Source organism: Phaethon aethereus, assembly GCF_964289735.1.
Source record: "Phaethon aethereus genome assembly, chromosome: 7".
Taxonomy (NCBI): Eukaryota; Metazoa; Chordata; class Aves; order Phaethontiformes; family Phaethontidae; genus Phaethon; species Phaethon aethereus.
Window position 1 is genome coordinate 37,283,069 of NC_138583.1, and position 17,106 is coordinate 37,300,174.

Genomic DNA, 17,106 nt, shown 5'->3' on the forward strand with positions numbered 1-17,106 from the left:
AATGTAGAGAAAAGCAATAATTTAGGAGCAAAACTGATTGAGAGACTAGTTGCAAAAGGCATTTGATGGCTTGTGTTATACAAATTGTGCTTCGGTGATATGGAGAGGACGTCAAACGTCAGCTAGGTATTTAATGACAGCATCTGTTTTTGAAGCAGCTGCTACAGTGAATCCACAGCAACAGCCTGATTCTCCTCTCCCTGAAATCCCAGGGTAGGCCTAGGACTCACTAATAGTTTATTATTTCTTGGTTTATGTTTCATTAACTGAAAGAGCCTGAACATTGCACAGGGTTGGCGAACATACCAGGGCTGGGAACATAGGAAAACTAGCATTAGTTTCTGATTCTGCCACTGACCTGGTAATGGATTTTGCATAAATAATTTAAGCTTTTTGGCTTGTTTCTCTATACTGAAAGTAAAAGTAACTTTTTTTTAATAAAATGTTTTGATATCTAATAGTAAATACACTACATAAAAAGTAAATTGTTTATTATCATATCAGGTCAGATAGTCTGTCCCATTTACGTGCTACAAATGTTATACAGAGAAGTAATTACAACCCATGTAAAACCATGGCAAGTTGGTCCATAAGTAAAGTACTATGAAACACTTGAGCATTAAAAGAACAAAATTCCCTGGAATAGCTGAGCTTTGTGCTAGTACAGGTTAAAAAAAAAAAAAAATTATCTTTAAATTATATAAAACAGTAATTGTGCATAGAGAGCAAATCAGGCCTTCCACATTGTATGGCTGCCAGTTTTAGCAGTTAACCGTAACTGTTATCCATAACTTATTTTGGATGTATGAGTTTTTCATTATTGGCTAATATATTGTTAAACATAAGCAGGCCCAAATGTACACATGCATTACATTACATCTGTACATCTTCCCACAGCAAGCACCACTTTCCAAATCCCCAGTAATGACTATTCTAAAGAGCAATTCCTTGGAGCTCTCCCCACATGTGCTATGGGACGTGCATTGTTAAGTCTGGGATCAAACGTTGCTGGTTTTTTACTTGTGATCACAAAACTCCTCAGAGCATTAGGAAGCACAGCCAAGCAGAACCTACAGCACTGCAATCCTATAACCCACGTGATGTAAATTAGACAGCCCTAAGGATAAACGCCCGTCCTGACTAGTCAAAAAAAGATAAACCGATTTTAAATGGTACAATAGTAATTAGCAAGGCTAACAAGGGTTTCCACGTGCGATATCACTAAGCAGAGAAAAGCATTAATATGGGGTGGAAAACAAGGACCATGGAGCTCTGCAAACTCAGGGCAGTGTAAACACCCATGGTGGCAGTGGGGTATAAACCAGGCCAGCACAATTCAAGAGTTTGTAACACAGGAGAGAGTAGGGGAACTAAGGAAAAGAAATGAGCTCTCTTCCTTCCTTTGAAAATGCAGATTTTGCTGCTGCTAACGCTGATGCTGAACCCAGTTGTTGTTGCCCAGAGAGGTGGGAGATGCCCCATCCCTGGAAACATCCCAGCTCAGGTTGGACAGGGCTCTGAGCAACCTGCTCTAGTTGGGGATGTCCCTGCTCACTGCGGGGGGCTTGGACTAGATGGAATTTAAAGGTCCCTTCCAACCCAAACTGTTCTATGATTCTATGGTTCCATGAACCAAGCCGCTGAGGAGACTGTGAATTTTCCATTAAGCTTCTCTGCTCCTCCTCCTCTGCACATACGCTCAGCTATTTCAAGGTCAGGTCCAACCTGGAATGCAAGCATAACTTGTGCCACCAGAACATCTGCTATGGAGTATTTCCAGCCCATCCTGGAACAAGAAATGTCTGAATTATGTGAGAAAACTGATTCTCACAAAATCTTCGGGCAAAATTTGCAGATAAGCTTAGATAAGCACAATAGCTATAGCTGAGATAAAAGAGCCAGGTCCTCGGCTGCGTCACCTGGCATCCTTCCACTGAAGTAAATGTGGAGTTCTGCTGATCTGGCTCCATATCCGGGGAGGGCTGCCAACAGCCAAGGTGATGTGACATATCATTGTTAGAAAGGATGGGGAAAAAATTCGGTTAGATTGTGTCAAAAAATGTGAGTTTGGGGATTCTCAACCTTGTACAATTCATGGGGTAATTCAAAGGGAATCACTGCCCATGTTTCTGTGGCGCAGGGAAGGTAAGTGACCTCCCAGGTCAGGAGAGTCTGGCCAAAGTCCTCGGCCAGGACCTGAGGCTCTCAACACCAGCGCATCTCACCTGTACGGGCTGCAGGCACCCTCCAGCCAGCTCTCCCAGCCCGCCCTGCCTTGAAACCACTCTCACCCTCCGAAAGCATGACTGAAAAACAGAGCTTGCACACATGCATGAGAGAAGGAGCATCTTTGCTTATTTAGAGTGACATGAGTGGCATGAGCAAGCTTGCAGAGAACTGACAGCTTTAACGTTTAATCTCTCGCATGTTAAAGTCAGCACGTCCACATCAATCTGCAGCGTGTGTGCGTGAGGAAAGAGCTCTTCATTGCTCCTTGGTTTCTATAGGGCAAAGATGGGGCTTTCTGCTGTGTATCACCAAAAATTCCCACTTGGGCAACCAGGTAGAGCCCAGAGCAGTGCAGACTGCTGGATTTTACTCCCTTCTTAGAGCTTCCTGAAAATCTATCACTATGGGCACTGGGAGATGAAATGCAACAAAAAAGGGACTAGAGGACGTCTGCACCTGGGCATCAAGGCTCACTCTTGACAGCTATTGTTGGTTAATTTTAATTCTCTACAGATCATGAGTCAAAGCCTTGCATATTATCAGCACTGGGAAAATACACAGTAAATAAATTTTGGCAGAACACTGTTATCAGAACTTTTGGAAAATGCAGTGGAGACTGTCTTGTTTGAGATTGAGGAGTTTGATACCGTCCTTGTAAATGGGACCAAAAATTATTCCACAGGTAATTCTTAGATCTGGGCTGCAGCACCTTCTCCTGCATGGGCATTAATGGAGAAAAGGCAATTTTCTTAAGCAAAATACAAGGTTACGCACTTTTGGGTTAAATCCTGACTGTCATAAAGCCAGAAGGAGTTATCCCAACGGCTTTCACGTTTGCTGTGCTTCTGAGCTTGAAGTACATTGCTGTCTGAAGGTCAGGGTTGGATTCAGGGAGGAGGAAGAAAAAACTACCTGTATTTGTCAAAAAGCTTTCCTGTCATTTCTTTTTAATCCCGGACAGTTTACCATATTTCAACAACTATTTATATTTGGTAGCAACTCTCTTCACAGGTGCCTGTGCCCACATTACAATTATATCTACACCTCATCTCTCTGACATGATTACTGTTTCTGGTAGAGTCTGCAGCAAATCAGACCTGGTCCCGAACAGCTCATGCTGTTAGCCTGATGAAATCAAGAAAAAATGTAGCCCTTGTTTATTGAGGAAACAAGGCTGCTTCCATAAATAAGCAGGAGGCACAAAAAAGAATCAAAGATGAAATAGCACTCTGAGGGAGGCTTTTCAATCATTTTAGAAGGATTTTGGTGCAAAAAGACAACAGGAAAAGAGCTTCCTTCTCTAAAAAGAAAAATCTTATATTTTTAGTATACTCAAAAAACTTTAAATCCCACTGGAGAAAGAAATATTAGAGGCAATCACAGCTTTAAATTATGGTAAGGAGTCAGCCTCCTTTCCCTGGGTATGGATCTGTTCCCAAGGGAATTATATTTTAAAACAGGAAAAAAGGAGACAACCCCTGCTGGGGCAAAAACTCATTTCTGAAACGGCTCGCAGCTCCCTGCCGCTGTACGACACCAGTGCTCAGCCCTCCCTGAGCGCCACAGAGACGCAGGACCACGTTCTCCATCATTGCCAGGTGACTTCGGATTCTCCGGCCAGGTCAGGTTAGATCAGGAGGAGAGAGGGACGGGACGCGCAGCGGCCACGTGGGGTGGAAGGTTCCTCCGCACCAACGCATTCGGCCGAGACCGCCCGCGCTGTGCTGTAGCTGCTCTCACAGGGCTCTCGGGGAGCGTTCAAGTGATTTGTTACGCCTCTTCTTTCTCCTCTGGTGACGATTAAAGAGAAAAAAACACCCCAAAACCAAAACACAACCGCAACATGATTAAAACAGAAAAACAAATGCTGAAAATGTTCCAGAATGATCCTCGGGAGTTCTGGACTTGACTGCTCTCTCTGACGTTGGCTTCCGACGCAACCCGGGGAGGTCGGCCAGCCTACGTGTCCCTCCTTCCGTTTCTTTGATTAACCAAGATACAATTTCTCTGACTCTGGGATGAACACCTAACAGAACTGATGGAAAGTAAAGCTGGCACGAGATGATGAGATGCAAGTAACCTTCCCCTGCTCATCTGTCCACTCCCTTTTTGTTTTTCCCCTCTCATTAGCATCTCACACACCTTACCCTCAGAAGCAACATCCTGACAATAAACAGGCCACAGTCACCCCTTCTAGTCACATCCCTGCTGCATTTTGATCAATAAAACACAGGAATGCTTTCATGCTTGTCCAGGATGACTGGTGAAAAAAAATTAAGGGATGGATTTGCAGTACCCGGACCAATGTGTCCAGAGATATTTACAAGAAAAATCGTATCAGCAGAGCAGTACACAAGAAAATTCTGAGTTCGCGTGACTAGAGCCCAGGGGCACAGCCACGTCGGTGTACGTCAGGGACTCAAGCACCTATTCAGGTTACAGGACTCAGCTCCTAGGCATCACATGGATTTTTGTGATGAACTGCATCACAGCTCGGTAGTTAAGAAAGATTAAACTTCGTCGAGAGTGTTGTTATAGGTCTCACTTTAATATCACTTGCAAATGTTCCAGTAAAATCCTCAGCCTTTCTGCAAGTCTTGCTCAGAATCCCATACCATTGATTAGTTTAAGCAAGCTACAAATGGCAAGCTGTCCGACTCTGCTTGTTAATGCAGGCATCTCCTCTCATCTGCTCTCTCTTTAGAATAACAATGAATGCAGCACCCTTATGCTTGCCAAATGCACTTTAAGCCTATGAAATACTAGCTTTATGACAAAAATGGGCTTTTTGCAGGAGCAGGACTCGGTAGTCTGACAAAAACAGAAGACAGTTGCAGCATATCTAGCAAAGATGCAGCTTAGCCCCAAAATTTAGATCTGACCTCTTTTCAAAGGTTTTAGAAGGCGAATTTTGGCTGAGCCGTGGCACAGCAAGAGAACTGACTGTGAACTTCAGACTCTGAAAAGAACCAGCCATGAATCTGGCTCTCAAAAGTCAAGGCTTCATCACCCAGGTGCATTGCTGGTGTTTCCTGGTCTTCAAGAAGAAAGTCTCCCTAATGACTCGCCGAGGCCTAGGCCAGGAGCCCTGGCTGTGTGTACAGTCAGTCTCTGTTTCCTGGGGAGGGTCCATCAGCCCTAAAGACATCAGAAACAGCCCCAAAGGCAAAGGGGAGTGAGGGGAATACCACGTCCTCGAGCAGCTGCTGGGGAAGGCCGCTGCCCACGTTTAGTGCCATTAGCCAGATGCGTCGCGGCTGGCCCCGTCCCTGCCCGGCTCCCAGGGGACAGCGGGTTTATCGCTCTTCCAGGCTCCATCCACTACCATTATTGCAACCAAATAAAATGTAATCACATTTACATAGGATTTTCAACCATCAGTAAGAAACGTTCAGTCTTTAATTGCAGACATCAGCTCCCTCCCAGTCCTCCAGCCCACCCTCTAGCCCACAGCTGACTGGCACATCCTGCCCTTTGTCGACAGCCCTTCAAGAAAACTTCAAAGAAACCCTTCTTAAAAGCTTCTCCTGACCATCCTGCCCTGCTGCTCTCCCAGGGGGGCACAGGATAACAGCAATTGAAGGTTTGCTCCCTTTGTACTGTATTGCTGATCACCGCGACACCATTAATCACCAGCTTAGGCACCATGAGGCACTGGACTAGCACAACAGTACAGATTGAGGATTTGTGGCTTCAATCAGTGGTACAATTATTGCAGAAGGAATTATGGCAGCTCCAGGCTAATCACAGGCCTTTCTTCAGATGCCGAAAACATTTATAGACTTCTTCCCTCAAAACTGTGTTATGAATGACTGTGCATAGTTAGGCTGATGGTTGGAAAAAATCCAATACCTGCTGAAGTCCTGAGTTAAGGATGGGGGAAAAGATCTTGTCTCCAAGCTTTGCACTGTGAGGCATGACTTGGGTTGCACGCATACATTGCCTTTACTCTTTCCTTTCCCTCTTTGTGTATATCTTCTCATCAGGAGGACCAAAACAAGAGTATTTATTTAAACCCTAATGCTTAAGAACCACTGTACTGCAACAAATCAGATTTGAGGTGCTTTAGCGTGTTTGACTGTGTTTATATATGACCTCTGGGATAAGAAATGCTTCACTCACCCTTCCTTTTACCTGTCCCACCCCCAGGCTCTCTGCAAGGAGCTGCAGTGCACGGTCGCTGCCCGGCATCACGATCAACCCCATCAGAGAGGCTGGTGCTGGGGCTGTGCATAGAGGTAGCTCTGCTTCGCGGTTCGTTTTCTCAAGTGGTGAATGTGCTCTTTCATAAACAGCCTTGTAGATTTGCTGACCTTTTTATGTACTACGCTAATAGATCTCACATTCACTTAACCCCCTCAGAAGATCAAGCAATAAAATCTTATTTTCTCAGGAAATGGTATCACTCGCGTATCTTAATGAAAACGCTGTGGTTTGTTGTTTTACACTGCACTGGAAGTACTGAGATCAAAGAATTAACACAAGATTCGAGATTAGATCTAGCTTTGTAAGCAAACGATGTAGTCTTTGTCTTTGATATGCAAACAAAGAATCATTAAATAAATTTGATAATATCAAGCTAGTAAGAGGCTTCAAATACAAGTTAAGCAACCACTAGATAGCTGGAGACAAGCATTTTGATAAAGCAACAGTAAAAAGATAAATAAATCCCAACTTAAAACTTTGGAATTAATTCAAACTCACATCAGAAAGTCTCAGTATTTTGTTTCCAGACACATTACTTTAGGAAAATGGGGAAGTAAAGGTGAACCTGATGAGATTATTTTTCATATCAAGCAACAAGTTTTATAGTTGCAGTACTATTCATATTTGCAGATGGACAGCTCTCAACTCCATTGGCTTCATCTTAAACAGGTTTCAGACAAACCTTTGAGGTGGTCTAGACAGCATGTGTCAGCTTTCCTTTTTTTAACCTACTAGCCTTCTGGAATATATCTATAGAATACCATGAGCTCAGCTGATCTAGATACCTAGAAAATATGACTTATTGCACAAAAAATAAAAATGGAACTACCGATCAGTGGCTGCAGTGCGTAAGGAGAAAAAGGAAATCTCTGCCTCAGTTTCTCTATCACTGAGTGAATAAAAGCTGCTCTGAGCTCTGAGTAAAATCTGCTTTTTCATTTTTGAATATTAACGTTGGCCACGGACCAAAGCCGGATTGTCTGAAGTGCTATACAAGTAACGAACCGCAGCCCGCTGGTGCCAGGGATGCCTTCTTCTGAACACCTCCCATCCAAAGCACTGCCATGGCACATGGCACAGCTGGAGCAGGGTCACAGTGGCCTACGGAGCTGCTTCCCAAGTACAAAGCCTGCACATCTACTGCTAAAGTTCTCACCCCAAAGGTGGGAAGCCCCAGACAGCACCACGTCGCACAGTGTCCAGGCAGCGAACTGAGCTTCTGGAATAGCTCCAGAAAGGGACACCGGCCTGGGAAGTCATCAGGGTAAAGACCCTCTCCTGCTCTTGATGTTACTTTGCAGCCCCTCCAGGCAGAGCATCTTCCCAAAGCAACTCCAGGCTTGGGACCTTCTCTGCGCACCCATCCTGGAGGCAGAGGTGAGCTTCCCCACCCAGGCTGGTACTCGGGATGTGCCAGGCTTTTGTTGCCTTAATTTAGCATCCCGGGGGCTTTGTCTGGGCAGCTGCAGGTACAAGGTTTAGTGGCTTAAAGAGGCAATAGGGGCACTTTATACCCGTTCAAAGGGGGCTTTTTTCAGGGCAGTCACAACAAATCAGAAGAGTTTTAGATTAAGCCTCTGGAGTAAAAGAAGTGCTCAGACTATTGCAGCCGCACAAGCTGGCATGCAGACGAGGCTGTAATCTATGGAGGTTTTTTATTTTTTAAAGACACAAATGTGCATTTATTGTTTCAAAAGGGAGACGTGGAGAAGAGGGAGACTGTTACCATGATGTGGTAACCCATTCTGCTCCTAGCTATTTTTATGCAAAAGCCACCAGAGCTCAGCTGATAATTTGCATTAAATTGGTACCTGCCTCTGCGGCTGGACCCTGCACAAAACAGAGCAGAAAAGCCGAGTTCACCCCAGGCCAGAGGCAACAGAATGCATAACTATTCCCCCAGTTCAATGCAGTGAGAGCCTGGGATGTTACAATCTTCAAGGACAAACAGAAGCAAAATGCAAATACAGAAAAAACATGCCTGGTCTATCCCCTCCCCGTCCGATACCAAGCACTGCTGTTTTCCCTGGGAAGACTGAGGCAGCAGTATTTCTTGCCTTTTTAATACCACTCTTTATTGCATGCAGTACTTAGGAGCCTCAATTTGCTCCTACTGCACAGCTGGAGAAAAAAAGACATATTGGTGCATGAATACGTGTTGTGAGTGGCCCATGAGCAGCAGTCAAAGCCCTGTAAACCACATCTGTGTCTTTGCCATCACTTTGTATTAAATGAGCTTTAGAAAAATATCAGTGGCAGAACTAAGGCAGATAATTCATCAAATTCAACTACAGCCAAATATACATACACACACTTAGTGCAATACATTATGGGAAATGCTACATCCTCCTTTTAATGTCCATATCATCACTGGTCCAGAATTAATGTTCATGCCGACAGCATTAATTACCCTCACTTTGATTTCTCACAGGGAAAAGGCAGGCATGCTCCAGAACCACTGAAACCCTGCAGTCTCTTATTACAGCACACTTCTCCTAAGCCCAGGAAAAACTGTGATAATCAATATTGATTGATCTCTGCGCTTAGTCCCACTGCTGCTTCTAAATCACAAAATGCACTTCATCAGATAATGCATCTATTTAAATTTAACAAAGAAGAGGTAGTTACGCATAGGCTTCCGGAGCTAGACATGCAAGAGTGCACTGACGACTCCTAAAATAGATGGCAATAATTAAATGCCTAAAAACAAAATTCAAACAGGAGTGCTGACACAGATTCAACTTTGCTGGCTAAACAGCAGGCTGAGGAGCATAGATTAAACACCCTTCAAATAGCTGGACTCCTTCCTGCTCCACCATCCATGGCTGTGGACCAACTCCCAGGTTTGGGTGCAGAAGCATGGTTGGGCTTCTCAAAGAAGAGGCAGCAGATTTGTCTTCTTGACCTGTTAATTAACATGTGGGTGATGTATGTTTAAAACCTCTTTCTGCTTGAGACATAGTACAAAGACCTCATTTCTCACCTCTCATAGAAGATAGCTGAAAAATAAACCATGGGGATGCTCTAAGCCCATCTGTCTGGATGAACCCTTCAGGTGAAACAAGTGGGAGCACACCAGCTCTCTGAATCCCACCAGGATTTCAGCCACCCACATATCCGTTCAGCAGCGCTACAGCTTAGCAATAGAAACTTTGGGACAAAACAGGATTTAGCCACAGAAATGAAGGCAACCACAGGTGAGAGTGACAGGAATGAAGGACAGAAGGAACCACTGTCATTTCTTTGTGGGCACCCAACCTCAGGTGTTAGTGACACCTTAAAAAAAAATCTAAGAACCTCAGTCATGCACAAACTTGTATATGTATTACACTTACAGTAACAGAATTATTTCTATTGATTTCCATTGAAAACCAGCCCCCCAGAACCCTACCCAACTTCTGAAAATTATGGGAAAGCTTGAACTACATGGTTTGTAAAGACTCTCTGGCTATGTTGTCAGGCTATTTAGAGAAACAGAGAAAAAAAAAATCCAAAAATCATCTATGGAGACCTTTATTTAGCAGTATTATCCCAAATTCTGCCATTATGTATAATCAGGCTGGTGGTCAAATGCGCTGAAAAGAGGAGCTCAAATTTATAGCACCCATGTGCAATTTGGGCTCATGAAAAAGTATTAAATCATTTCTCAGAAAAATAAATAGACTTCCTAACAGCCATACAAGACCATACTCAAACTGCATTTTATTAGCAAAATCTAAGATGAGATGAAAAAAAATGAAGCCCGCCTATTTTCCCTTGGCAGTTGCCTCTATATTTGATTGTAACTTGAGAAAGATAAATAGCACGTACTTCATCAGGGAACAAGCATTTTCTCTGGTAGCCAATGAAGCTGCCTATTCTCAGTTGGTCTGCATCAATTTATCTTCACTGACGTCTGTGGAGCCCACCAGTCCACAATGCTGGGATCTGCACTTTCAAGGGCATAAACTTGACACCATATAAATATTATACGCTTTTTTTTCACTTTGTAGCTCAGAATTGATTCATTCTAGAGTACAGTTCCAGGGCTGAGTATGACATAACTCATCTCAAATTGGCATTTGTCTCTGTGAATCACACACCAAGCATCCCTGCATCCCTACACCCAGTGATGAAACCTCTAAGAAAATGATAACATGTCTTTTTCATGCTCACGCCACCACAATCCTACTTGTGATTTGGCCTCAGACCCTGTCTATTCCAACAAAACAGCTTTACCAACTCCTTGCCCTCCTCTCTCACCACAGACTTGGTTTTGTTTTCACCAGAGATCGTTTGAACTGAAAGCTGGTGTAGTCAAATCACTGAAGCACATAAATGCCTCCCTCCTCAGGCAGTGCCATACCTGGAGAGAATACAAAACCCACAGCTTGCAGCAGGAAAGCCAAATACCCAGTTGCATGTTGGCTGTGAAAGTTGGCTGTAAATATGGGCCCAGCACCATGAGAAGAAATGAGATTTTATGGCTGAGCATGAGACAAGTATGTCCTTTTTTTCATGGAAGTTCAGGGGCTGTGATTTCAGTCTCCAACCTTGCTCAGGGGCAGACGATGACCTGTGGTGAGCTGGCTGAGCTATAAACCACCGGAGGGATGGGAAACCTGCCAGGGAAATAGGGCAGAGCAGCCGCGGTGCTTCCATGGAGCAGATGGAGTCACCCTATATTTTACATGCCGTATATTTTACATGCTTATTTTACGCTTCCATGCAGTGCAGAAGGATTTGAGCCCAACTGCTAACTACTTTTTAACCTGGCTGGTGAAGGATCCCTTTTCTGCCTGTTTAACAATACCAGCCCCTCACCCCAACATGGCCATCAGAGCTGGCCGCAACCTCTGAGACCTCCGTCAGGCAGGGCACCGTGGACAGGCCCTAACCTTTCCATGCTACAAGGAGTCCTGCTCACTTCAGAATTGGTATAAACTTCAGCACCAATAAATCTATGCATAATCTGGGTTTGGCTGAAAATCTAGGCTTGACAAGAATACAGTTTTAGATACTCCAAAACAAAGGTCACCTACTACATGTCTCTGAAAGAACAGGAAAGTCCTTTGATATTTCTAAATAACTGGTTCTATATTTAAAATCTGAAACTTTAAATCTATTGTTCATCCACTGATCAGCCTAGGTGGGCAAAAAAACCCTAATAAATCACTATTTAGAACATAAAGCAGAAGTTAACTCACCGTAGAAGGTGACAAGTTTCATAAACACCGGCAAGATGTCAGTGGAATGACATAACATTGCAAGAGTACTTGAGTTATTCCTTTAGCAGTCATCAAATCAAATTAATAGATTCCAACGGCATTCTTCAACAGTATCCCTTCACAGAGGAGATAGATACATCATTTGCTACGCATCATTGGTCTCCCACACTTACAAGCACTTAACCAACATTAGACTTTAGCCTTTTAAAAACAATATCACCTGTTTGGTATATACACCTTCTGTAAGACCGTTTCAAAGCTCAGCTGATATCCTTAAGGGTGCATTCTGCTGGAAGATGTTCTTGGCTAAGTGTTTAAATTCTCCACCAAGTGTCCCTATTTCACACTAAACCAGATTTTAAGAAGCCCTTTTCTTGTTTTTAACATCCTGAGTTATTCTGACAGTGATGGTCATCAAAACAATTTAGTTTTAGGTTTCCTTCTTTCACCATGTTCCTAAAGGATCATTCTGTGTGGACAGAACCCATAGAATTTCTTTCCTCCAATTTTTGTCTTCTCATTTTCTCAGCTGATTTCTTCCAAATCCCCACAAATCCCCTATTCCAATGTGCCAGGGTGGAATTCTAACAAGTGGGCTAGCACATAGAGCGAAATGGATTTAGTGCAGGTGCAGGGTGTGCAAGCCTTCCCCACGTGCCATTTATAGAGTATTTTGCTGCATTGTGTTAGTAGTTCATCTCATTGAGACAGAGCTACTTTCAGAGACATGTGGAAATCACTAGATATAAATGCAGAATATGTTCTAATAACTTCTTAGAAATCTTACATTTAACATTTGCATCACTTACAGGCTTACATCTTGAGCAAGAGGCCCTGAGCTTCCTCCTAGAGGCGGTGGATTAACTGTGACCCCTCAGAGTTTGGAAGAGGGACTATCTAAGAAGTCAACTGCATCTTCTATTCCCATCCCTTTTCACCCCTATCCCTTCCATTTTCTCTGAAATAGTTTTCTCTTTTCCCTGATCTTTCACAGGTTGCTGATTTCTGTCATCTACTCTGGTCATCTTCCTCTGCTTGGCAAGAAAACCTCCCTCCCAGGCGAGCCCTTGGCCCACAGAGAGACACCTCCCTCCCTGCTCCTCAGGGCCGGCTTTCCCTGGACACGTCCCAGAAGAGGACGCAGTGACACCAAGCATCACAAGGCACTCGTTCCTCAGCTTGCTCATTCAGATGTCTTTTCTTCCTCTACCAAGGAAGAAGGGAGAGAGTGCCAACTAATCCTACTGAAATAAGGCTTTTCTTCTCCATCTTCAGGGATGATGGAATCTACACATACTGCCAAACAGCAAAGGTGAGCCTGTTTTTAAAAATGTTAAAGAGTTAGCTACCATTTTTAATGCATTAAATGAGGTGTGAATTGTAAAAGTTCATCTACAGATGCATGTTCAATTCCCTATTCTATTGTTACATATATTATAGAAATCACAGTCTGCAGATTTTTTAGCTTTGCTTCCTCCTAAGGGATGAATAAAATAATTCAGATTTCCTTTCTGTTGTAACTATGTTGTTGAGAGTATCTTACCCTAGATCGTGAACTGCTGGCACTACATATTATGTGGTCTATAACCTTTGAAAGAATAGGTACTTCTTATAGAAACTTCATCTAGAAAACAAGTGTTAATTAAAAGGCAATACCAGAAAAATAGCGCAACAAACTTTCAGCAGATTACCACAAAACCTTAAGCAGTGTCTCCTTTTTGAAGCCTCTTCAAGAAATTTGTTTTCCTCTCTCCACCCCAATAAGTTCAGAACAAGAACATACTATCTCAGACCACATTTTTGGGATCGCTACTACAGGACTTCAAGCTAAGTTCTCAGTGACATCAGTTCAGTGCACAGAACAAGGGGGGAATTACAGAAGTCAAGATAGTCTTATTGAAGTTGACCATTCTGCTAAGAGAACTGTCTCACAGTGGAGGTCTCACACCCTTAATTACAACAGAGAGAAATGCCTTGATAGTATTAGTTTACTCCCCTTGCTAGCTTGCCTCAGAGCATAGACATCAGGCAGACAGAGAAAAGGGAAAAAGGAGTGCCACAAAGTAAGTCTACTACAGAAGCAGAAGTTTACTTTAATCCCATTCCCAAAGATGACTCATGTTCTTTAACAGAACTTGAAAGTCAAGGTTCTACTCTTTAAAGTCTTCATCTTCTTGCAGCATTAGTCTCATAGCAATTTTCCATGTAAACAGGAAAGTTTTAATTACATAATGGGTACTTGGGCTGTTTTCATAAGAATTCCTTTAATCAGATGCAATGCTTAAAGAAAGCTGTTCCTTATTCAAAGACCAGATTATTGAATAATAAGACTTATTGTTCAGAACAAGTGAAGCAGTATTGCATATGTGCTAGTGTCATAATCCTCAACTCCAGGTAATGCTTGACACACGACGTTGACCCTAGCCAGATCCAGACAGCATGAGCAAGCTTGGTCCTCCCTTTGTAACATACCTGTGCAAACCTGCCACATAAGTTCTACTTATGACTAGTCTGAGATAGTGATGTCCAGTTAGCAACAACAGCCATACCACTAACCTACCCACAGCTAGAAAAAGTGAAAACCATACACCACCATGACTCATTTCCTGGCTTATATAGCACTATGGAGCTAAAGCATGGTGGGAAATCAGGGTGGAGACTTTCTTAGAAAAGCTCCCACCACATGCTCAGGCTTTGTGAAGAGCTAGGTAGGTTAAGTCTTTAAAATGCAGGGTCTTTTCCCCTTCCCTTCTTTTTTTTTTTTTAATTCTATTTCTTACGTTAGGGTGAGTGGAAAGAAAAGAGCTTGTATTAAAGTTTAAGCATCGGCAACTGTGTTGGTGGCTCTGTCTCACTATTCCTCACTGTGGCTGTTACAGTGCAAAGGGCAGAGGAAGTTCTAGATAGTCTGTAGCTGTGTATTTCTTTTGGTATTTGTCTCTTCTATGTACATATCTCTCTCTTCAGAAAATGAAAGAGCTGTTGTATGCTTTTTCCAAGTTGTTTAGCTATACTGAATAAAGACTGAATTCTTGTTCCAAGCTCAATCAGATACAAGCTTCCTAAATCCTCCAGAATTTTGTTCCCTAGAATACTTGTCTCAGGGAAGGGTATCCTTTGGGAGATTTTGTGCAAAGCTGCTAGATCACAACCTACAGCTGCATTTTAGAATCATAGAATAGTTTGGGTTGGAAGGGACCTTTAAAGGTCATCTAGCCCACCCCCCTGCAATGTATAGGAACATCTTCAACCAGATCATGTTGCTCAGTTTAAGCTAATCAATGTTTGCCCATATCTGTTCCTTCGCTTCTTTGTGTATTAGCTGTATTCATGTATAACCCATGAAATGGGACCAAGTGGTGCTTGTTGGGGTCCTTAAAAAGCCATTGATAAACCCACTTATGAAAAGGTTTTGTAAAAGAGAGTAGGCATAGGGTGCAAGTTAATGGGCTGTAATGACCTAAAGAATAACTAAGGAACAGAATGAGAAAGATAATTACATCTTCTTCTCCTGAAAGCTGGAAGAGCTGCCCCAGCCTGCTGAGGCTACACATTGACACTGTGTTCTATCCCAAGAGGAAGAAGGTGTCAACATTTATGAAGTGATGTAGACTACCTTTAGAGAAAATTAGGGTGATCTGGAAGATGACTGACAAAATTAAATTCATTGGAGAGTTCAAGGTAATCCCCCCTTATAATGCAAATACTTGGTGCATGTTATTGGTTGTTATGTTGTACAGAAAAATGTATTCTGGCATTGCTGTAGGCACCTTAATGAATCTCCTTAGTGCCTTGCAGCATTAAAAATAGAAACAAGAGGTTGTCATACCTTAAAATGAAATCTAATCTAGCCTGACGTGGTTGTATGGTTTACCTCTGACCTTCCCACCTCAAAAATCCTATTAAAGACATGAAGAAGCTCTGACTCATTAAGATGAGCAGCAGCAGACCAGCTTAAGCTATTTGCTTGAGAAAATTGATGAATGACTGTTGTCATGATAGGGGGAGGAGAGAGGAACTGGGCAGCAGTGGCAGGTTCCTGGGGAAGGAGAGCCTTATCTTTCAAGAGAGGGGGATTCTCCCTTGTTTCACACTACTAGGAACTCCCAGGGGAAAGGATGGGCTTTACCTTCACTGGTGATGCCAGTGGTGGGAGAAGGTTCCCCTTCATAGTGGCTGAGGTGGGGTGGGGATGGGGGTTGCCCAGGCTTCTCAGCCCTGGGATTCGATGGGTGGTGGTGTGCCTGTGCCCAGAGAGAGGAGAGCAGAAGAATCTTTGGTACAATGAATCAAAGTGATCTGAGATCATATTTGGTTGTTCTTGTCAGACCTGAAGACCTTCTTCCTCTCTGCTTGCCTCTGGCAAAGCCCAGATAGGTTTTAGGCTCCTCTGTTTTGAGTGCTGAGACTGGTCCCCCCGGGCCCTTGCATTGCAGGGTGTCCAGGCGAGAGGAATGGGAATAGTCACACAGCTAGAAAAAATAACCCTCTGGAAACAGCGGAAGGGTGTCTGGTCTGTTTAGTCAAGGAAAGACTGAGAGGAGACATACTGCAAATATGTAAAAACTAATGGTAAAAAGGAAGGACGAGATAGCAATAAGATGAGAGGAAATGGCCTCAAGTTGCCCCAGGGGAAGTTTAGACTAGATATTAGGAAAAATTTCTTTACTGAGAGGGCGGTCAAGCATTGGAACAGGCTGCCCAGGGGAGTGGTGGAGTCACCATCACTGGAAGTGTTCAAAAAACGTGTAGACATGGCACTTGGGGACATGGTTTAGTGGGCATGGTGGTGTTGGGTTGATGGTTGGACTTGATGATCTTAAAGGTCTTTTCCAATCTTAATGATTCTGTGATTCTGTGAAGGGAATAAGCAGTTATGGCTACAGGAGAAAGAGCAACAAACCTAAAGGATGCAACAGGAGAACCGAGTTAAGTATCAAAAAAAGTCGTCCAATAAAAAGGACAGTTAATCACTAGAACAAGTTTATCCTTGAAGAGCAGGTGAGTGAGCATCAGCTGAAATGCAAGGCTGCTCCTGCCTGTGCACAGGGGTGGCCTGGGCTCATGGGGCCTCCCTGCAGGGGATGAGCTCAACGGCCTCTCCAGGTCCCTTCTGGCTCCATTTGCTGCACGTCCTCACCCATGATTTATCAGTTGCCTCCTGTGCTCCCGGAGCGGCTGGCAGGCAGGACGTGTTGCCTGCTAGCTGCCTGCCCCACCAGCTCCTGCCAGCGGGTGAGGAATGCCCGCAGCTTGTCTCGCAGCTCAGCCACGGCAAGCTTCGCGTGCTAGCGGAGCCAGCTTGTTCATGCTGTTGGCTGGGAACGTGAAATAACTTCTGCCATCTCCTCTTCCTCAGACAAAACTGGCTCTGGTCCTGCGTGCAGAGAGGTGGCCTGAGCATCCTGGGGCAGGCTGGTGAGGCTGTGGTTTGAGGTTCACACCTCTGCTAATGAACTGACAT